This window comes from Delphinus delphis, chromosome 1, assembly GCF_949987515.2.
Source record: "Delphinus delphis chromosome 1, mDelDel1.2, whole genome shotgun sequence".
Taxonomy (NCBI): domain Eukaryota; kingdom Metazoa; phylum Chordata; class Mammalia; order Artiodactyla; family Delphinidae; genus Delphinus; species Delphinus delphis.
The window spans coordinates 101,064,749-101,087,226 of NC_082683.1; the positions used below are offsets into that span (position 1 = coordinate 101,064,749).

The following is a 22,478-nucleotide window of genomic DNA, read 5'->3' on the forward strand; positions in this document are numbered from 1 at the left end:
TTAGGAAAGTCACATTTTACGAATCAGGAGCTAGGGAGCTGATGCAATGAGCTGATGCAAAAGTTCTATTCAATTTTAGGTTGTAGTTCCTAGAAGCAATGGTAGGTGTCTGTTCTTTTACTTCTATAAACCTCGTGTATGTAGGTGTTTCATTCATTCATTCAACAACACTTCCTGAGCACGTATTTCTGCTATGTGCCAAGTACTCTCCTAGGTGCTAGGGACCCAGCAGTGAATAAGATCAACAAGGTCTCTGCTTTTGTGGAGTTTATAGTCTTGTGTGAATAAACATCTTCAGATTCTTTACATGCCCTGCAGGTAAGCAGGGTATGAGGATAGAGGGTGATAGCAGGGTGTAGTGAGGGGCCATTGTAGACAGGGTGCTCAGTGGAGAGTTCTCCGAGGAAGTGGCCTTCAAGTTGATATCTGAAGGATGAGAAGGAATGGGGGAGAGAGCATTCCAGGCAGAAGGAACAGCAAGTGCAAAGGCTCTGGGGTAGAAACAAGTCAAAGATGCTGAGCATGTAGGGAAGAGACCAAAGAAATGAGTTGGAGAGGTAGAAAGATGTAGGGGGGAACTATGGTTTTACCCTATGGGCAGTGGGAAGGGAGTGGAAGGCTTTAAGCTAGAGGGTTACGTGACATTTTTTGTGAATGAATGAATGAATGAATGGTTATGTCTATTGCAGAACTTGTCATAGGGTGGGGTAGCTCTCCCACCAAAAAGGTTGTAGAATGACATCTTTATCCTTCCTGTCTAGATTGTCTTTTCAACTCCCAAACCCCTTTTCCCATCATGCCTCTTCCCAGTGGGGGGCTACCCCCACCCCCCATCTTCCTGCAACACCCCCTCTCATCTTGTGCTATGGAAGCAAATGTCAGTGAAGCCACCATGGCCCCCAAGTCCCTGATCACACAGAGGAGCTGGAGGACAAGGAAGTAGAAAGGGCCTTGGGTGGTTTTCCTGCTGTTAGAAGTTATGAAATTAAGGACTGAGATGTTACTATTCCTCTTTCTGACCCACTTTACTCAAAATATCATTTTTCCTCTAGAAGTACCAGAAAAACCTACACGTACTCAACTGTGGTTCAGGCCTAGAGATGAACACTTACTCAAACACCCTAAAAAAAGTTAGATTCCGTAGCAAAGACCATTTTCAGGCTCCCTCAGGGTTGGATTGAGCACAGGAGAGGGAGGATAGCAGGTTCCCCACAGCAAGAGGTGAGTATTCTAGGGTCTTGTTGCATCACTCATGGGAAGAGGATCTGGTCCACAAACCCTTCAGCTGGGTGTTTGGACAAACCCGACTGATCACCAGATTGGAATCTACAGAGCTGTGTCCTGGCCCATTTTGCTCTCATTTGTGGGTAAGTTGCCAAGTATCTTTAAACATCTCTGAGGCTTCTCCGTAGAATGAGGAACCAGCAGGGATGATAGCTAAGGTCTCCTCCAGCTCTGATCGCCTGTGATTCTATGGGCATTAGTGTTTCCAGCCTGCATCCTTACTGAGTGCTTAAGGAATGCTTTCCTGCCTGTCCAAACACTGGAATTTATTTATTTCATTAATTAAACACTAAACTTGGAGGCGCTGCACCAGCCACTGTGCTAAGTGCTAGGGAAGCAAAGAAGAAAGAGACACAGCTCAACTTCCAAGAGCAAGTAAGCTAGAGGTAAGGAAAGCAAACACATGAACAGCATTTAAAGCACAATATGTTAAGTATGATAGATATCTGACATGATATGGAAAACATAGTGGAGAGAGGAGTTTGTTTTATTTGGCCAGATTAGCCAGAGACATATGTTCATAGAGGAAGGAACATTTGAGCAGGGTTCTTAAGGATGAATAGGAGAGCATCAGGGAAAAAGGGAAAGGCATCACAGAGCCCCAGAAGTCCAACATGGCTTAAGAGGGAGTCTTGGGGGAGGGTGAGAAAGGTATGTGATGGGCCTTATACAGTAGCAGGTACTTAGGAGCTTGCAGAGCTCACTGCTGTGACCTATCTGCTGACTGTACCTTCCTATGTGACACAAAAGGCCTACACTTTAATCTTTGGGACAATCAGGGAAGTAGGAGTGACTCTCTTTGAAAATATTCTATATATTCCACTGTAAGGCAGGATGGCCTCCAATCCAGCTGATTAGAAGGAGAGAGAATGTCGATCTAAATCAAACATTCCACAACTCCTAGGCAGACCTGCCTTCTTGGAGGATCAGCTCTAGACCGACCACAAAGGGTTCCCTGGCCATATATCTGCAACCTCTGGGCCAAGCCACTTTTGCACGCCAGGGTCTCCTGCCAACCACATCTAGATGCCTGATTGCTATACTTGAGATCCTGTGTCTTTGGCCTTCTCTTGTTCAGTGTAGGTACCGGTAGTTTACTACTGGAGAGAGCAATTTCCGGCCCAGAATCCTGAAACACTAAGTGATTTTCATAGATATTGTTGTCATTGATTTTAGTCTTATGCTAGTGGAGGTTGGGGGCTCTGAAATTAAATCCGATTTAAATATTACCAATTTCTAATGCAAAGATATTAGGAACAAACAACCCAAGTGCGTTATCTATTCTTAAACTCAGGTGGTAAAATCACTTAGACAGTTTTCACACTTTTATAAAAGCATGGAAATAAATCTCAGGACAGTGTTCTGTTCCTTCTTACAGGGCACGAAAGAATGCTATTGAAATCTGGTGTACCCCTTCTAGACCAGGACAATGCTGGCCTGTCCTGGGTCTCAGGCTTTAAAGCAGTATTTCTCAAAGTGAGGTCTACCATAGTACTGGCAATATCTTGGAACTTGTTAGAAATGCGAATTCTTAGGCTCTACCATAGGCCTAGCAATGCTGAGTGAAACCCAGCAATCTGAGTTTTAATCTCTGCAGGTGATTCTTACGCACATCCAAATTTGAGAATCACTGTTTTGGAGGGTCCCATTCTGGTCCCCTTCCGATTGCAACCTCTCCCTTGGGTGAGGGATCCAGGGCTGAGAGAGAGTGATAACCCAGAGTCAGCCTACTGCTGTGGGGTGCCTGCTTGACTATAACTTTCCATTTCACGATCCACATTATGTCTAGACCACGCCCCAGAACCCCTGAGCAACCAGACCTGAGTCAGCTAGAGCTAAGGCATCTTCTGAAGACCCCCTGAGGTTAAGCGTGTTTGTATGGCCCTCTCTGTTGACAGTTGTCTCAGCCTCCCCTTCACTTTCATATGGTCTCAATGATCTTTTGGTCAATTTCAGAATACAAACTGTTTTGTAAAGCTCCCAAGGTGACCCCAGGCAAAAGCCAGGGCTGAGAATCACAGCTGTACAGGAGGAATGGGAAACTTGACACTGGCTTTGATGAGCTAGCAATTAAGAAGAATTATCAAGAAATTAATATATCTCAGAAAATATAAAGTGCAGGTATGGTCACATCATAGGCAACAAGAAGGTGTGAGAATATAGCTTGCAGACCCTCAGGGGGATATTGCCCCTGTCTCCCCTTCCCACCTCCCCACCCCCGGCAATTGTCTAGATATAATTGACATTTGTGAGTTGGAAAGTTTTCTTTTTACTCCTGGCATGCCACTTAAAATGTTCTTTGGTGTTGGAGCTATGGTTAGCTTATTATTAAGTCCAATGATTATTTGCTGACAGTTTTAGTACCAAAAACTGGGGGATGCTTGACCAAAAAGACTTCTTGGACCTCTCATTCCTCGCAGGTGCTGGGACACAACGGCTAGTCCCAAGAGCAGTTTACACCACATCAAAAACGCTAGAGCAGCTGGAGTGAACTGCAGCCTCTTTCCTCCTAGATTCCACCTGCTGGAGTTCTGTGGGCTGGGAAAACTCACTAGAAAGGCTGGGCATTAAGAACATGTTGCTGAGGGCATAATAATAACTTTTGGTGCTGTCGCTGTGGTTTTCACTGCTGTAACTGTTCCCCTTAATTCTCCCCTCTGTTAGTTCTTTCTCTGAGCCTATACACAAAGAAAATTTGAAATCTTTTACATTGAAAGTCTGTTTTCCTCATTTTCAGCCTAACCAGACGTTTTCTCGTATGGAATATGACTGTGGGGTCTGCTGACTAGGAGCTTTTTTGGGGGGGAAAAATTCAGTTTGGGCCATTTTGAGATCATTTGATGTGTTTTAACTGTTTAGTTGTTTTGGCACATCTAATAGGAAAATAGCCTCTGGCAATAAGGACTTAGGAAGACATTAAGGTTCAGCAAAACCACTATTCTTTTTGAAAGTTTCAATGCTGACAACTCTAAAGTGCCTTGCCACTTTTCTCTAAAAGAGAAATGGTCCTGTGGCTCTTTTGGAGATGCCCAGATAAATTACAAACTCTTCCTAGCATTTCCCAGAGAGGCAGCTCAAGGAAGAAGTCATCATGGTGTTGACCCTGAGCTTCAGAATCAAAGAGCATTTGCCACAAACGTGCGTGGCCTTCTGGGGTGTGTGGCAGGCCACAATCTGCATGGTATTTACCCGACTGGATTCATGAGCTGTGGATGCATGAGCTGTGCAATGCCAATACCACGGAGAGGTTTTTGTAACGTGGGTAATTACAATGACACGAATGTGGTAGAAGATAAGGCATCTAAACACACAGCAGCCTTCCATTGTAGAGTTGTGGGCAGTACATTTTTGCAAGAATATGCTAGTAAATAACAGTCCTTGTAGTGTAGCCCATCAGCTTAGTAATACTAATGATATATCTATAATGTACGTTTGAGTGCCAAAAACAATCCAATAGTTTCAAACCCTTCTGCAACCCTAAGAAAACATCTCCTCGTTTCCAACTGGCTGATCCTTAAACCACAAGAAAAAGATCCATTTCAGTTCTGCATTGGGCCTTTCCTGACTGTTGTTCTAATACTTGGGACTAAGAGGTATTGAGGGAAAGGGGGACTCTCAGGTTGGTTGGAATCAAAGTTTACATCCAACGATACCAGCGCCTACTGAGGCCCCCAGCCCGCTGTAGACCGAGATGCCCACCTGGGACAGAATAGATGAATGGAAACAAAACATTGCCAGTGAATGCTAACTCAGATCCAAGCTCTTTATTCCATTTGCTTTATAGGGTTCAATGTCCTCAGCTCTTCTTGAGCTCGCCTTTTCCTCTCAGTGTATGGTACGTTTCCCAAGCAACAGGTCAGGCAATATTACGACACATAAGTCTGTAATGCAATTCAGATGTAACTTCAGAAATTAAGACAAGCTAAAGATCCATAGCCCTGAAAAAGACCCGGGAAAAATCCTGGCTAAACAGATACACAGTGTTCTAGGGCTTTTAAAATGCAGGCAGTTCATCCTTCCATTAAAGAGGGATAAGGGACAAGCTGTGGGGCTTGAATGTAAAGATCCTAGCAAAAGGTCACCCTTACTCAGAGTGTCCATGAGATGAGGCCATTTCTGTTTGAGCAGCTGGACTTCAATCTTACTGCAAAAACTGCTGCAACCCAACCACCCTGCATCAAAGGAAACATGGCTCACAGGTAGCCAGCACCAAACACATCCTGGGGACACCGAGTCCCAAGGGCACGTCAGATGCCATCCTACTCCACACCCCCCCTGGAGTGACAACTCCCTCACTCTTCCGTGCTGACATTTCCTGGCTTGTCTGCTGACTTCACACCCAGAAAATGACTCAAAGTATGAAAGAGATAACTTGGCCCAGCTTTGCCCAGGCATGCAGCACATGTGAATTCTAGGTAACTGGAGGATTACCTAGATAAGAGCTGGAAATGAAGAATTTATTTCCCTGTGTGTGTTTGTCAGGGGTCTTTGGGCTGTTTTAGCTACTTCCTGTGTATGCCTTTAACTATCCCAGCCCCAAGTGGGCGCCTACTACACAGGTCATATACGCCTGATGGGGAATGTCAGAATGTCAGCGGACTGGTTAACTGTAATGAGGGGCTATTTGATGGGCATTTTAAAGCTCACTTTAAAGAGTTTCATCTAGCTCCTTCATTACCCCAGGAGGAAAGGTCAGAGGAGATGAAAACCTGCTGTCCTCCTAAAGTCACTTGATTCTCATACAATTATATTTCAGAACATTCTCAAACTTCTAGTGTTTCTTCTTTTAGGCTTTATTTGACCGTGACATCATGAACAAGAGCAAAACCCTGCACTGGGGAAATTTACTCCAGAGCTAACAAGGAACCCACAGAGTGCATCGTCCCCAGGGACCCAGAACATTGTGGGTAGTTAGAAATTCCAAAGATGAAGACAGACAGTTTTCCCCGCTCCATCACCCCCCGCCCACCCCGCACACACAGAGAAAGAAACCAGACACTCAGCCACTCAAGAGGTAAGTTTAGATGTTTAAGATTCAAAGAAATAAAAACTATTTATTTTAGAATCTCAGTTGTTATTTTACAGAATTATAGGCTGTTAGAGCTGTAAAGAAAGGGTCACTAGTGACTCTGCACTTCCCTTGATGGCCACGTCAAACAAGGCCCTGAGGCCTGGGGCTGGTTGCATTTTAGCCCTACCACTTATCAGCTGTGTGACCTTTAGCAAGTGACTTAACCTCTCTGTGCCTCAGTGTCTCCTCTCAAAGGTCAGAATAATTATACCTTCTACCTTGAGTTGTTGAGAGGCTTAAACAGAATAAGCATTTAGCCCAGTGGCTGGCACCTAGCTGGTGATACATAAATGTTAGCTATTCTTATCAATACCGTTAAAGACATTCAGCTATAATCAGGCAGTGGGTTACTGGCAGGCTTGGTGCAGAACAGAAGGCAATGCCTCCTGTCCATCCCATGCCCTGGTCTGGCTGTCTCTGGCAGGAAGAAATCCTGTTTGTGTTACAGTTGTTGTCTGTATTCCAGTCATTTTGGAATGGCTGGCCAGGCACATGCTCAGTGGCCCCGTCTGAGCAAGTGTGGAACACAGTCAGTCGGCAGCTGCAGGATGATTATCTGCAGTCATTTGCTGACAAAGATGCTGAGTAACGAACTAAGACATTTGTTTTTGAAATGATCCATTTTCTTCAGCCTTGTCGTAGTCAGGGGCAGGAAGCTACTCCAGCTATGACTAAAACTTGCCAGGCCCTGTACAGTTAATAGCATCTTTGCTTAGGGTGATTGCTGCCTCACAGGGAAAGTGGATCACAAGGAGAATAAAACACGGAGGTATCTTCATGGTCAAATTTATGCTCAGTTAGCCAGGGATTTGGGACAGATTTAGGTATCTGCTGGCTCGTTAACTTTTGGAGGTCTTGGGTGTTTTTCTCTCCATGGGGCAGTCTCAGAGGTTAGGCCCTTAATGAATGTTTATTGAACAGAATTGAAAACTCTTCCCACAGCTGCACCAGTTTAGTCAAAGTAAATCATTATTTCATACGATATTGGTAAATAACAAGTGGTCCCAATTTATATTCCTGGATAACTGGGTAAGCCCCCCTTTCATGTTGGCGCTGTGGTGTTTTATTTAAGAAGGAGAATGCCCCGTTGCTGGGCCGACAGGTGCACCGCTGAGGAACCAAGTGTCTTAGCTCTCAGCAGCCCCTCATTCCGACTTCATGACAAGCACTAAAAAGCACACAGGTGTTGGGCAGAACAAACTCCTTATTTCCAGCTTGCTTATTTTTCTAGTTCAGAATTTCTTCGGAGAAAGCTGTGCTCGAGTCCAGCCACTGGTTATGTTGTGCAATCCACTGGGATGGCAATCACCTCATTGTTTAGTTACAACCCATGAAAAGATGAAGCAAAGAAAGAAAAAAGCAGAGCACACACATAGGGAATGAGGGTGGAGGCTGCACGATGATAATGAAAACCATTTGTTAGCATTTCACTCCTTTCTTTGTGAATCAGCCGAGTTCCTGGCTCCAGGCCTCTGTCTGTGAAACACAGCTGCCCTTCCAAGGCCTTCCAGGGGCTCATCCCGCCATATCTGGTCTAGAGTGTCACCCTTTGTCCCCAGGAAGGCGGGTGCTTGAATGGCTGCCCCAGCTCCCTCTGGGCCCAGCTCTGGCCCTCACCTTCTGTCCCTGGGCACCTACCCCTCCTGTGTGAACGTGCCCGGCCTCGGTGCCTTTTAAGCCCTGCCTGAACCGGATTTGGTGCACTTTGTGTATGCAGGGCTTTCCTCTTTGCCTGCATTGTGTCCACCCGTCTGTGTCCAGGACTTGCAGCCCCAGCTTATTTTTTTTTAATTACTTCTACTTTTCTTTCTTTCAGCAGACCTGATTTCTCTATTCCCAAAATACAGACTGAAACATTTTTAAGGATAAAAACTAAAAATAAATAAAAACTTAAAAATAAAGCATAAAACAAGCAAAAACCTTTCAACAACCGCCCCCCCCGCCAAATTTACAGCCAGTAGAACAGTATATGTCTGCCTAAGCATCTCTGTTTTGCTTACATTGTCCCCAAGAGAGGAAGCACCTCGAAATGCACATGTTGTAGTTACAGGCAGAGACCAGCACCAGATGCTCTGTGCACTTGTGCTCATGAAGTCCTAGTACCTAAGTGCCCCACCGCCCTCTGCCTACTTCTCAAATCTATCACAGCATTTATACAAGTCTCTTATGCACAGCCATAGAGCATGGCAGCATTATGTTCAACCGTCACCACCACCACCACTATCTCCACCACCATGACTGTCATTTCCACCGTCTTGGCTGCCTGCATCGCCATGACCACCACAACCTCCTCTATCCTATCATCACCCATCACCATCACCAGCATCACCACTTCCACCATTTTACCATCACCATTACCACACCCCCACTATCAGTACCACCATCACCATTACTACCATCACCAGCATCACCACCACCACCACTACTAAAGGATTAAAGAACTTTTTGGAGTCAGGCAGGGAAGTCTGACCAGTGTTCCTCAAGGCCTCCTCTTAGGCTGAGCCAGAAGAGGGTCAAGACTGGGGGTCATTTAGTCTCTTCCAAGTAGTTAAGTGAATTGTTTATGTTCCATATAACTCAACTGAGTGGTGAATAGAGCTGGGTCTAGAAATCAATATTCCTGCTTTCCGTCTGTGTATTCCATCATACTGTTTTCCAGCACCCATTCTGGAAGTTGTATTTTTTTCTTTCTCTTTCCTGAGTTTTGTTATTGTTGTTAACTTTGTTTTTCCAGTAATATAGATGACATTATCTAGTTTAGATTTGATAAAATTATCTCAAAAGAGGAGTATCTATGACTATTCAAGGACGTTATATATAAACACACATATACTTCAAAAGGTAAAGAAGGAACGAGGTACCTCGTCCTCCAAAATGAGGCCGGTTCTTCCATTTGCCTGTGCATTGTTTGAGGATCAGTGCACCACTGTTGCCGACCACCTTTGAGCTTTTCTATTTGTTCATAATCTGAAGACAATCTGACTTTGTGTTTAGGCCCCTGCAGGAGGGAAAGCTCTCCCAGAGCCCTCCCCTCAGCTTCCAGGAGGTACTCCTCAGACTAGTGGGACTCCATGCAGTGATTGGCTCCCACTTGAAAGAGGGGAGTTCCCTGGGAGTTAAAGGCCAGCCCGAGTGTGGCTCCCTACTGGCCCCTCTGTGCCAGCCAGAGAAGGGCCGCCAGTGTCCCAGGAGAAGGTTAGCTCCCTGGGGTGCTTCTTCCTTATCCACTTGTTCAGACACTGGAAGTTTGAGTTTAGGCTTGTGGGGCAAAAGGTTGGGGGTGGGATAGAAGTCCCCCGAAGAGCCCCCTTAGGCTGCCTGAGAGGCATCAATAAGGATGGAATTACCTGTATTTTAGGTGTAAAATTAAATGTGGTGTAATACGATGCATTAAAATATGATAAGTACTTCACTAGCATAAACCATGGGTTAGAAGTGAATACAATTACGACCACTAATAATAAATAACAATTATTGGGTATTACGTGCCAGATACTCTACTAAGGGCTTTCTAGAGATTATCTTTTTAAATACTTATTAAAAATCTTCTGAGATCAGTATTATCCCCAGTTTGCAGATAAGGAAACTTGCCCTCCGCGTGAAGTGGGGAAGTACAAGTGCTTAGTGGACGTGTGAAGGACAAGAGCACAGGGCTGCTCTGTGGTCACTCCTCGTCACTGTTCTCCAGACTGCTCACAAATCTGACTGTTCAAAGGAGCGACAGCTTTGTCCTCTGGGCTTTGTACTGATGGCCGATTTCTGCTTCTGTGATATGGATAACGTATAGGTGGGATCCTGCATATTTTCTATTCTTGAATTTACCTAATTGCTTTTAAAAATCGAACGGTGGAGTCCGCCTGCCAATGCAGGGGACACGGGTTCGTGCCCCGGTCCGGGAAGATCCCACATGCCGCGGAGCGGCTGGGCCCGTGAGCCATGGCCACTGGGCCTGCGCGTCCGGAGCCTGTGCTCCGCAACGGGAGTGGCCACAACAGTGAGAGGCCTGCGTACCGCAAAAAAAAAAAAAAAAAATCGAATGGTGATCTCCTATCTATAGAATACCTTGACTTCTCCACTTCTCTGTCATGAGACTCTCCTTGTTTACAACCTGAGGGAGCCCACAGTCACTGAAATGCCCTCCTCGCTGAAATACTCTAACCACCAAGGAACAGATTCTGGTTGGACCCACTATTCTGACAGTAATGTAGGTACAGAAGATAGATGCTTAGAATGTGCAGTCATTTCTTACTGAGCAATTTATAGACATGGGAATGTGTCTATTCCATGTACTCTCATACATTTTCTGGATAAGATTTACTCTTAATTGTGAGACTGTGAAAAAACGGAAAAACAAAAAAACACAGCAAGACAGGCACTACTCACTCTGAGCTGGGTTGTGATTCTCTGCTGGTTGGCTTTTTGGGTGTGAAGACCAAGCCAGAGACTGATGGGGCCAAGTGGAGTCTGTTAAATATTTCCATTCATGGACATGCCATAGAAAACCATCTCATACGTTTACAGGAAAACATCACATATAATATCTTTGTTGTGCTTAATCAGAACCAGGGTAAAATTTCCAGTCACCAGGAATAGAAACTTACCCTAATGATTTCATTTTTTAGTCCAAAATATACAGTGTTTTCTCTGCCTGCTCTGTTTGTCACTTTCTAAAACAAGAAATTACCAAGCTATAACTTTGGTTTGAGGGATGGGGGAAAACAGTCAACTCTGAACAGAAATAAAGAGAGACTGAATGTCAAGGGTCCTTGGTGGAGGAGCATCCAGAAGTGGATTCAGTTTGTGGATTGTTGACTTTATTTCCCAGAACTGTGTGAATTACCCAATCAGTGTTCAACTGTCCATCCAGGCTCCAGGCTCTCAGCAGTGGGTACTTCATATATATATAATAGGAGTGAATCAAAGGCAGAGACGAGGTTGAGTGAGCTACCACCAGTGGTTTGTGTGTGCGAGTGTGTGTGTGTATGTTGGTTTGTTTTGTTTTTTTTAAGGAAGACACGGTTGTTTTCACTGTTAGTAAATGAAATGGTCTTTTCCAAGAAGACTGAGAATCTCATGCTATGAAAAACAGATAGGACGCTAGGCAGAAGAGAAGCACTTCCTTCTGATTTGCCACATTGAATTACATTGAACTGAGTAAATGGTTTAATATTAGGAATCATGCTTCTCTGTGTGCAGCAGATTAATGGTTTTTATTTTAAGCTCTGGGGTGAAAATCTGGCAGCTTCTTTAGCCCACCAGCCTACAGCCTTCAGAAACTCTCTTTGAAAGAGACAGGATTGCTGTCTTCTAACTTCTCAAGAATAAGCGTGAGCAGGAAGAGTGCAAATCATAAGAAGGCTCTTCACCAGTGAGCAATAGCTGTCACCTACAGGCTGACAGCGACACTTTGGCAGACACACCAGAAGGGCGGACATTGGCCATGAATTATGCAGCTTGGCCCCGTCCCCACTGGGCACCATGGGGGATCTGAGTAATGCTGGCACTGAGGATGGCCCTGGCTCTGGTGCAGGATCTGCAGCTTTCAGTTAGGGGCCAGCCTGGGGCTGGGTCCAGGTCAGGGACAGGGAGAAACGCCTTTCTCGTTTCCCATCAGCTTGGAGCTTGAAGAGTGTTTGTGGCATGAATGAATGAGTTCTGAACAGATGGAATCAGACCAGCCCAATGCCTGCAGGCACTGGGACAAACTCAGTGAGCTGGGGTTCGCCCTGCCCTTAGGAAATCTGATGTCATCATAGAGGGAAACTGAAGACAGGGAATGAGAAAGATGGAACTATAGTAAGAAGCACTTGAGAGAGGAGGAGAGTGGGGGGAAGTACAAGGGCAGTAAAAGAGAGGAGAGAGAGGGCAAGAAAATGACGGAGGGCAGTGGGCAAAGTGAAAGAAGTTGAAGAGGGGGACCCAAAGGGCAAAGCAAGGAGAGGGGAACCAGAGGAAGAAGGAAATGGAAGAAAGACACACAGATTGAGAGAAGATTTTGAAGATGGCCTTGGCCTCAGTTCCAGCGAGAGGGAAGAAATCCCCGCACAAGTCACAAACACACGCTTCAGCCTGTGCCGGTGAGACGTGATTCCTAGATTTCCCTGGAGAAATAGCCCAAGCAAAAGGTAATCAGAGCCATTTATAATTAGCAACTCCCCCGGAAGAACCCAGATTTCACCGATCTGTCTTCTGGTGACCGTACAAGATAATTCTGATGATGTTTCAATTAACAGTCTATCAGAATATGATTTTTGCTGGAAAAATTCCAAATTTGAGCCCAAACCCAATGGTAGCATTGTCTTGGCAGAACGACACAGAGATCTTGCTCCGTAGGTTAGGGTAAGGCCATAACCTAGGGTACACAGCGACTTCAACACAGAAGTCCTTCATCACAGAGCCGCCATGCTGGGTGTGCCAGACCAGCCCTTAAAATAAATGTGATTGAGTGACCTCACAACTATCAGAGTCAGAGAAAATGCCTTGGAAGATAAACTGTGAGTGAAAAGGACTAAAGGACAACATCAGGGGAATTGGGGCTTCCCACTGATGCACAGATCCAGCTGGACTTGGTTATAGTGTAAACTTTGTTTAATCAAATCCTCTGTCATTGGGCTTCCCTGGTGGCGCAGTGGTTGAGAGTCCGCCTGCCGATGCAGGGGACACGGGTTCGTGCCCTGGTCTGGAAAGATCCCACGTGCCGCGGAGCCGCTGGGCCCGTGAGCCATGGCCGCTGAGCCTGCGCGTCCGGAGCCTGTGCTCCGCAACGGGAGAGGCCACAACAGTGACAGGCCCGCGTACCGCAAAAAAAAAAAAAAAAAAAAAAAATCCTCTGTCATTAATAAAACCCCTAACCAAATACAAACACAGATAAATGATGATGTACTTGGATTTCACATTGGGCTCGCATCGCTGCTTCACCAGGTGTCATCCACAAATCTGAGATGCAAGCTGCTGGGGCTGGAGCTGCAGAGAGGCTGTCTTGGAGGTGTGCTTCCGCCACTCCGTTTGTGGCACTGCCATTCCCCTGTTTACTGCTGCTCAGCCAGTCAGTGAAGGAGCTGAGGGAAACCACGGGCTCTGCCCAAGACCCACGATCCTTCTCTTCTCAGTGAGGCAAACGTTAAAGGCAAACCAGGAGGGTGGGGCATCTGGAAACCACCCCATAATAAAAATGGTTGAAGTACGATGTCACAAATTCAGGAAAGCTTCCACAGGGAGGGGAGAAGAGATGCCCTCCATCGTTCCAGGAGACACAACTGGGACGAAAGCACAGAAATGGAAGAGAAGCGGGTCCTACCTCAACACTAGGTTGCCAACGATATCCAGCAAAGGGAAACGGCTGCCAGCTGAGGTAGAATTCCCTGTCACGAGCCATGTTCAATTCAGGCTGAATAAATGTAATAGCCTCTCATTATAAGAGTATTAAGCTTGTGTAAATTATCAGCAATTAGAACAAATAAAAGGAGGGAGGGAGAAAAGGAGGGAAGAAGGAAGGAAGGAAAGGAGAGAAAGAGAGAAAATGAATAACCATGTGAATAGTGAGAGTGAGTCTTTCTGTAATCCCACCAAACCAGCACAGGAGGTGGGGATACAATTCTTCCATCAGTGTCAGTTCCCATCCACCTCTCCTTCTGTGAGCCTGGGCAGATTTGGTCTGAAAGATTCGTCTGTTTTAAACAATATGGCCTCTTTGCAAGCCAGCTACATCCGGTGCTCCACTGAAGAAAGAGCAGTCTGTTCCCATACTGGAGGAAAAACCAGCTGGTTAAACTTATTGAGAGCCATTGTTATACTTCAGCATGGAGACTTCCTAAGGGGTTTTTGAAGGTAAATTTGGCTACACTTCACTGCTCTCTTATACATTGACTTTAGAACACAGCCCTGCTGGAGGACAGGTAGATAGTCTTTAACAGCAGGTGGATAATATTAAAATAAAACAAATTTTAGATAGATGCAGATATTAAAGATGAACACAGGGAAAAAAGACTGAAGGGAAATACAGCAAATGTTAGCAGTAGTCAAGTTAAAGGATTATGGGTGAGTGTGTTTTATTCTTTTTTGTGGCATGGGGGATCTTAGTTCCCGGACCAGGGATCGAACCCGTGCCCCCCTGCAATGGAAGCACGGTGTTTTAACCACTGGACCACCAGGGAAGTCCCATGTTTTATTCTTTATACTTTTCTGTATTTTCTAAATATTTTGCAATGAGCCACAAAGAGCTTTTACAATCAGAATAACATATTTTAAAAGTTTGACAATTGTATATTTAAAACTGTAGAAATGTCCATAGATTTCACCTATTAATCCACTTTTGAGATTTTATCCCACAAAAATAATCCTAAGAAGGAAAGAGCTATACTCATGGCTTTTTTCCCCTCAATTATTTATAATTGCAAAATCAGAAGCCAAGGTTCTTCAATAGTGGGATAGTTCATTAGTTACTCGGCAGAAAATCTTTTTCTAGAACTTCTGTGTAGTCATTAAATATGAAAACTGTGAAGGCAGTAAGAACAAGGATAAATGCTTATAATCTAGTGTGGAATGGCAGTGGGGGGACGGGTTAGGGAAGACCATGTATGAGATCATTGCAGCCAAGGGAAATCACACACGCACAGGAACCAGGCCTGGAAGTAAATATCTAAAATGAAAACAGTTGTACTGAGTGTTAGAACTTTGGGTATCTCCTTCCCTTCTCCCCCATTTTCCAAATGGTTCATAATGTCATTATGATGCCTTTATAATGAAAATAAGGTCCATAAACCTTTCCTTATGTTCTTGCTGTAAACCCTTCAGGTTTCAGGTGATACCAGATTTGTTTCTGTGTTCATGTTCCCCTCAAGGTGCCGAGCCTGGGCTTCTGCATTCTGCAGAGGAGCAGTCGGTGTTGCTGACTAAGCCACCAGGTTTATTTTTTGACTTTGGGTGGCTGCAGGTGGGGGACATGCTCAGTCTGTGAGCAGCCTCTTTGTTTACTCAAGCTACAGTTGTACTACATTGAACACAGAATAAGAAACTGATGGATGGTTTCTATGTCTGTGGACACGCTGTCTATGCTTGGAAGTTCTTGGATACATATGCAAATAGTTGGGAACTCGGATTCTCCTTCATCTATTGTGGACTTAGGTGGTTCTGTTCCCCCAAAGCTCACATAAGGTTTGGTTTTAATGGCAGCTCCTGATTACCTGTTCTATGGAAGGAAAAAATTGTAAAGAAACCACCAAGCTATTTGTAGGGCATATTATTTGGTTGTGTTCACCCCAGGCTTGGGGGAAGGGGGCTGGGGGGAAGAGGGGTAGGAAGGTTGGGAGGAGGGTAGCACGAACATTGAACACATGCCTGCCCCTCTCCAGGAATAACACTAGAGGCTTATTAGTGTGTGGCTCACTTGCACGTCCCAGACAGACAAGGGAACTGAGACTCTGAGAGGTTAGGTAATTTGTCCCAGGCCACACAGGCTAGAAAAAAGGAATTATCTAGTTCTAAAGCACAGTAAGCATTGACTTCCATGCTCTGGGCACATACTAATAGATAATCCACAAAATGAAAAAAAAAAAAAAAAAGTCTGGCACTGACTTTAATCACCAGGGGTTCTTTTGTAGTCAGTGGTTCTCAAGCAAGGGTGATTGTGACCCCCAAACCCCACCCCAGGAGATATTTGGCAACATCTGGAGACATTTCTGGTGTCACAGTGGAGTGGGGAATTGCTACTGGCATCTCACAGGTAAAGGCCATAGATGTTGCTACCATCCCATAGTGTTTGGGACCACCTGCCACAATAAAGAATCATCTGGGCTGAAACGTTAATGGTATTGAGGTTGAGAAACCTTGCCCTGTCATAATAGAACCCAATGTAACTTATCCCCACTACATTCACTTCCTTATTCACTTATGACATTAAGTTTCTGTGCTTCTGAACAATTCTCAAATATATAAAGTATCTGAGGTGCTGTCTGCTTACTGATCGTGTGATGAGGAACCACTCAGCATACGTAAGTCAAATAAATGTGCATCTAGATGACAATGCCAAGTTCAAATCTGAAATTTATGAAGGGAGTTTACAGTGAAATTGCCAGCAAGAAATTAACAACTCCCCTAGTGTTACCAATTGTGGCTAACCCTAATCTGTATTAAATTCTACAGTGAATAGCTGAACATTCTTCTGAGCCTCAGGATTCCCACATGTAAAATCAGAAACTTGGCTGTTCTCTGATAACAAGGTCAATCACTAAGATTTAACACTTAAGCTATGTCTATAAGCACAGTAAATTGCTTTGGTTTGCTGTTCCTTGCCTATTTGGAGGGCCAGCTCCAGGAGGGCCATTAATTTTGTTACTTCTATGGCATCAAGACAGCCCCTGGATAACTAAAGCTAATGAATTATTCAATGCTTTTGTGGTTCACCATAATTTTGCAGGCATAGGATTGTACCAATATTTGAGAAAAACTCTTAGAAACTCTGCAAAACGAAAAAGGACTCAGGGGTCATCTAGTTTAGTCTTTAATCAATCAAGTAGTATTCCCTGGATGACCTACTATGTGTCCAATTCCATGCTCAGTATCAGAGAGAATACTAGACAAGCATAAAGCACAAGCTTAACCCTCAAGTAATAAACAGTATAGGGGAGGAGATGAGACAAGAGCACAGGAAATATTTACTGAATAACTTGGGTTCTAAATTGTGTTGTACGGACTGTTAGCAAAGACGGGGTTCAGAGAAGCCTCAATCGCATGGAGTTGTTGATATTTTTTCACGTGTTTACCTCTCCCATTACACTGACAGCTACCAAGAGTGCAGGGACCTTGACACTTTCTTCTTGGTGTCTAGACAGAGCCTGGTTTGTAGAAGCCAACAAATTAATGTCCATTTAATAAGTGAATGAATGATCTCAACAGGAAGTGGACCTTGATCTTGGCCTTGAAATCACAGGAATGTCTAAAATCAGTGTTTCTCACCCCTGGGATGTCAAAAGAGATTTGATAAAACAGGGGTTCCATGGTCAAATGCATTTGGGAATTGTTGGGCTAGAAACAGCTTTCTTTAATCAGAGCTTTCCATGTGCTAGTATGCATTGGGAATCTCTAGAAGGATTCACTTATCTGAGGTCAAACTTATTTGATCATGGAAACATTTTTTACTGAAGATTTGGTGACATAAATTTGAATCAGTACACCAAGAAATTCGCTTTGAGACTAGTTAATTTAAATTATCCAAAGAAAATCATTTCTTGGATTGATCAGTGCTTTGAACACAGTATAATGGAGCCCATAAAACTGTGATTTGGGGATTTTCAAGAGAGAGGAAAAAAGAAGTCCTGTCCCTCTAAACCAAGCTGTGTGAAGGAAAGACCGGCATACATTTTATGCTGTCCTTGAGCAGTTCTCATAAGTGGCCTCTTTGCCTCTCCGGTTTAGAGTGTCCTGCTTGGCCTGATGTAATGGCTTAAGCCTTGGATGGACATTTTTTAAAATTTTGGATGAGTCTTTTCTTAATATTCCCAGTGGGCTTGTACTTTTATTTTTTTAAATGTCTTTTGCCCTGAACTGCTCAACTGGGCTTGATAAATTCTCAGCAGACTGCTGGCCCCAGAGCCCTAGATGATCTGGGACAGCTGCTGTTTGTTTTGTGTAAATTTGCACTTGCTTTGGTTTTGGTGGGTTTCCTTACATAGTTTCCAATTATAAGGATCACGTATGGGCACCAATCCACTAAAAAGGTAAAAGCAAAAATGCCTATTATCTTGTTTCTTTACCTTATTAAAAGTTTCTTTTTTTAACTTTAATATAGCTTTCAAATGTACAGTTGTTTTTCCTTTTCTAATCAACTTTTGAAAGAAGTCTTCCAGATCCCAAAGGGTTTTTATTAAAAGACAAAGCAGTTTAAAAATAATTGATGGTGAATTGGGGAGTTGAGTAATATTCTATTGCCATTGGGAGAAAATACAAGCAGACAGTGACACATTTTGTGAATTATTTCTGTTTAAACATCTGAGCCTGAGGTTACAGTTGAAGGCAGAGTTAAATCCCTTTCTGCAAGTAGCTTTGCTTTTAAGATAAATTTGTAAAATGATTCCTAGTACATTGTGTCATGTTCTAGCCCAATGTATAGCCTTGAATTTTGTACCTGGATTCCTTCCAAAGGAGCGGGTTGTTCGGAATGGGCCTCATGATAGTACATCCTCATCTGTATCAGGGCTTGGGGGCATGGGTCCAGAGGATGACACTGCAGAAAGACCCTGGGTCATACCACAAACAAATGGATGCAATTCCCAAGTTGAGGAACAAAGTTGTCAAGTCCTGTAGAAGTGTAGCAGAATCAGACAGGAGCCAAAATCCTGGTGTGTCTGACTCACCAAGGTTTGTCTGCATGGTTCTGTGGAGGATGTATGGTATACCCTTCCCCTCTAAGACAGACCCTTGACCTTGGTGGCTCTGGGCCAGTCAGCCCTCTGGTCACATTTGCTTCTGTTGCTTTTCCCAGAGCTTGGCTTGGGACGCTCGCTCTGCTGTGACTGCACCTCTGTTTTCTCCAGCACACAAAGCTCCATTTGTGCTGCTCTGTCTCCCCAGAGTTGCTGCGTAAGTTATAAAGAAACACTGGGACCATCTCTCAGAAAGATTAACAAACCCTCTGGGCACAGCGCCCCTTATAGACGACATGAACTGGATTTAAGTCACATAATCTGTGGCTCGTGCTTAGCAGTTTTTCAGTTTAATTCAACACACATGTGATGAGCACCTGTTCCGTGCAGGTACCCCATGCTAGGGATTGCAGGAATTACAGAGGGGAATAGGACTGGTCTAGTTGGAGAAATGAGATAAGTACACAAACGGCTAAACTGAAACACAGAATGACAGCATATTGTTAATTCACTTGTTTAGCAAATACGTAGAGAACCTACTACCTGCCAAGACCCTATTTTAGATATGGGGGTGCAGTAGTGGACAAGGTGAAAAAGTTCCCTGCTTTAAAGGACCTTAAATTCTAGTGGATATGGACAGAAAATAAAGGACAAATAACCAAGAAAATGTCAGTTGGTGATAACTGCTAGAAAAAAACAAAGCATGATAAGGGTTTGGGAATTACAAATTGGGGACGTGCTAGTTTGCGACAGGAAGGTCTTTCTGATGAGGTGATGTTTACAGAGATCTGAATAAAGTGTGGCAGAGAGCTATGCAGAAATGTGGGAGAAACCTTCTAGGCAGAGAGGATGGCCAGTGTAAAGGTCCTGAGGCAGGAACGTGTTCGGCTGAAGAGAGCAAACATTCCCCTGCGGCTGGAGCAGAGTGATCCCTGGGGAGAGTGGCAGAAGATGGGATCTGAGAGGCAACTGGGACAGCTCTTTTAGGGCCTTATGGACCTTGGTGAGGGCTTTGGACTTTATTCTGAAGGAGAGAAGAAGCCATTAAAAGGCTTTGGGCAGGAAAGTGACCTGATTTGATATATTCTAAAAGGAGCACTCTGGCTCAGCTTGCGCAGTGGGGACCAAGAGTAGAAGCAGGAAGATCAGTGAGGCGGCCCCTGTAACAATCCAGCAGGAGGTGGTAATGGTCAGTCAGGGCTGTCATGGCAGTGGGAAGACACCGTGAGTGGGATCTACTGAAGAAACAGAGTGAACAGGATTCCCGAATGGACTGGGGTATGGAGGAGTGAGGAAGAGGAGAATCAAGAATGACTCCAAGGCTTTAGCATCCAGCAGGATGGAGCTGTGATTTCCTGCGATAGAGAACACCAGGGAAGGAAGAGATTTCAAGGGCAAAATCAAGAGTTTGGTATGGACATGGTAAATTTGAGATCCCTATTGGACAAGAGTGCAAGTAAGCGGTTAATATGGAAATCTGGAGGTAAAGGAGAGAGGTCAAGAGCCGTAAATGTAAATTTTGGAAATACTGAGATTTGGAGTTTGTCTGGGATAAGGAGCCCGGAGAACTAACTCACTGAGGTTTATTACGTGATTCAATTTCTGACCTTCATTTTTCTGTAGATGAAATTAAACAAGTCTTCCTGCTCTGAGACCCCCCTCCCCCTCATCCCCTTCTGTGCCTTCCCTGGTCAGTCTCAGGAAGCTTCTCAAAAGCAGTCACTCTGTCTTATTTAGCTTCCTATCCTTTATACTGTCCAGCATACACCTGGCATATCAGAGGCTGCAAACTTGCTGTTGAGTTGCATTGAGCAAACCATTTATCAAATACCTGCTATACCTCCGGGGCTATGCTACGTGCCGGGTGATATTATGAGTAGTGTAGGGCACCAGTGGGGAGTCAGTATCCTTACACATCAACCACTAGAGAAACCAAGAAGCCATCTGTCAGAGTGAAAAGAGATGCACAAACAGTCAGGAAACAGTCAGGGGCCTAGGGTCTGGTCTGGTCTTTGTTAGTGACATCCGGTAAGTCATCACACATCTGGGCTCATTTTACATCTGTAAAATGGTCTGGACCAATTATCTCTAAGACTCCTTTCAGTCCTAAATTTCTGCCTCACCAAATTATGCATTATTTATAGGAGTAACTGGGATGAGATCTAAGACCTGATGGAGGCTGGAAGACTTGAGTTGGGCCCTAGATATTTGTTTCACACTCATGTATCTCAGATAAATTCAAAAAAGAAAACAGTTGATATCTGCTCATTGCCAACCTATTTCTTTCTTTCTTTTTTTTTTGGCAAATATATATATATATATATATATATTTTGCAAATATATATATATATGGCTAATGATAGCTAAAATTTATCAGATATCTTACATGTGCCAGCTACTGTGGTAAATACTTTAAATGGATTATCTCACTTAATGCTCGTAATAGCTCTATGAGTAGAGTTGTTTGGTTTTTGTACAGAGGAGGAAACCAGAGTATATATATTTGCTTAGGTAAATCTCAAAAATCAAACAACCAACAAACAAACTCACTCTAACAATATTTTACTCGGGTTACGTAATTTTAACCTAGAAAATCTCAAAGAGAGTCAATACAATTTTGATTAAACTTTTAAATCTTAGAGCAACTGAAATAGTTTATTAACTAACTAGCATTTTAAGATGTATTTTTCTCAAATGACATTGCATATTAAGAGAAGAGATTTCCCCATAACCTCAGGATTTGTTTGTAACAAGTGGAATATTATTTGGGGATTGAGTGTAATTTTCTCAAACAAGTATGCACAATTCCCGATATGCCATCATGCTTTTTATTCCAATCCCACTACTCAGAGATAACCAATGTTAACATTTTGGTCACATCCTGCAGCATTGTCTTTGGTACTCAAATTTTCATACCACTTTAGCTATCTAGAAGTACTTTATTTTGGCATGGGCCTGGCCCCTCGGAGTGTGTAATGGAGGAGGGAAGGCCTTTCTCTTGCCCAGTTGGTAAAAATGGAGTCTTGCACGGGGGTGAGTAGGTGGAGTCATGGCTCTTGTAATTTTCCAATGTGATGACGCTTGCGTGGAGCCACCATGTGTTTGCAGGGCAGCTCTGAGGGCTGGGCATCTGATTTCAATAAGCCCAGAGAGCAACTCCATCCCACAGTGCATTAGCAGGCAGACACATCTGCTCTGTCTCCACACTCCACAAGCCAACAGAAAGTTGCTCTTGTGGAGCCTGTGGTCCGGCTTGACAACCAGAGAGAGTAGTTGCTGTTGGAGCCTGTCCAATCCCTGTGGAGGTCAAGTTGTGACCCAGAGCCTTTCGGAGCTTAGAAGCCAGGCTGGTATTGTTCTTTATGGTTAGTCGTGTTGTCTCAATTAGAAACAAAAAAATCTATGAAGTCTGGATGCAGACTTCTCAAGTCTGGAATTCCTCCCACATATGGAAAACAGGACTCACTCAAGGAAACGATGCTGCTGTGTTTGTCACCCACATACTTTGGGATCTGACCACAGAGAATAATTCGCACTTTATCCGAGCTCTCTTCACCTGGGACTGATAAAGAGCTTCCACTGAGTAGAGCCGCAGTCAGGAGACCCCAGTCAAGTGACTGTGTGCGGCAAAGTAAACGCTTGGCTCTCACTGTCGAACTGGAATCCCATCCCTGCCGCTGGCAGGAGTCCCGTGTCACTGAAATGTTTGGGTAATTATTGGCAATAAGATGTTTTATTTAACAATATTTAGACAATGCACATGA

The 22,478-nt window shown here is 44.1% G+C and overlaps 1 protein-coding gene across 1 annotated transcript in view; it reads right to left on the reverse strand.

The window, feature by feature from the left end:
• The window catches only part of NGF (nerve growth factor), a 50,536-nt gene that overhangs the window by 9,286 nt on the left and 18,772 nt on the right, over positions 1-22,478 (reverse strand). The window lies entirely within an intron of this gene.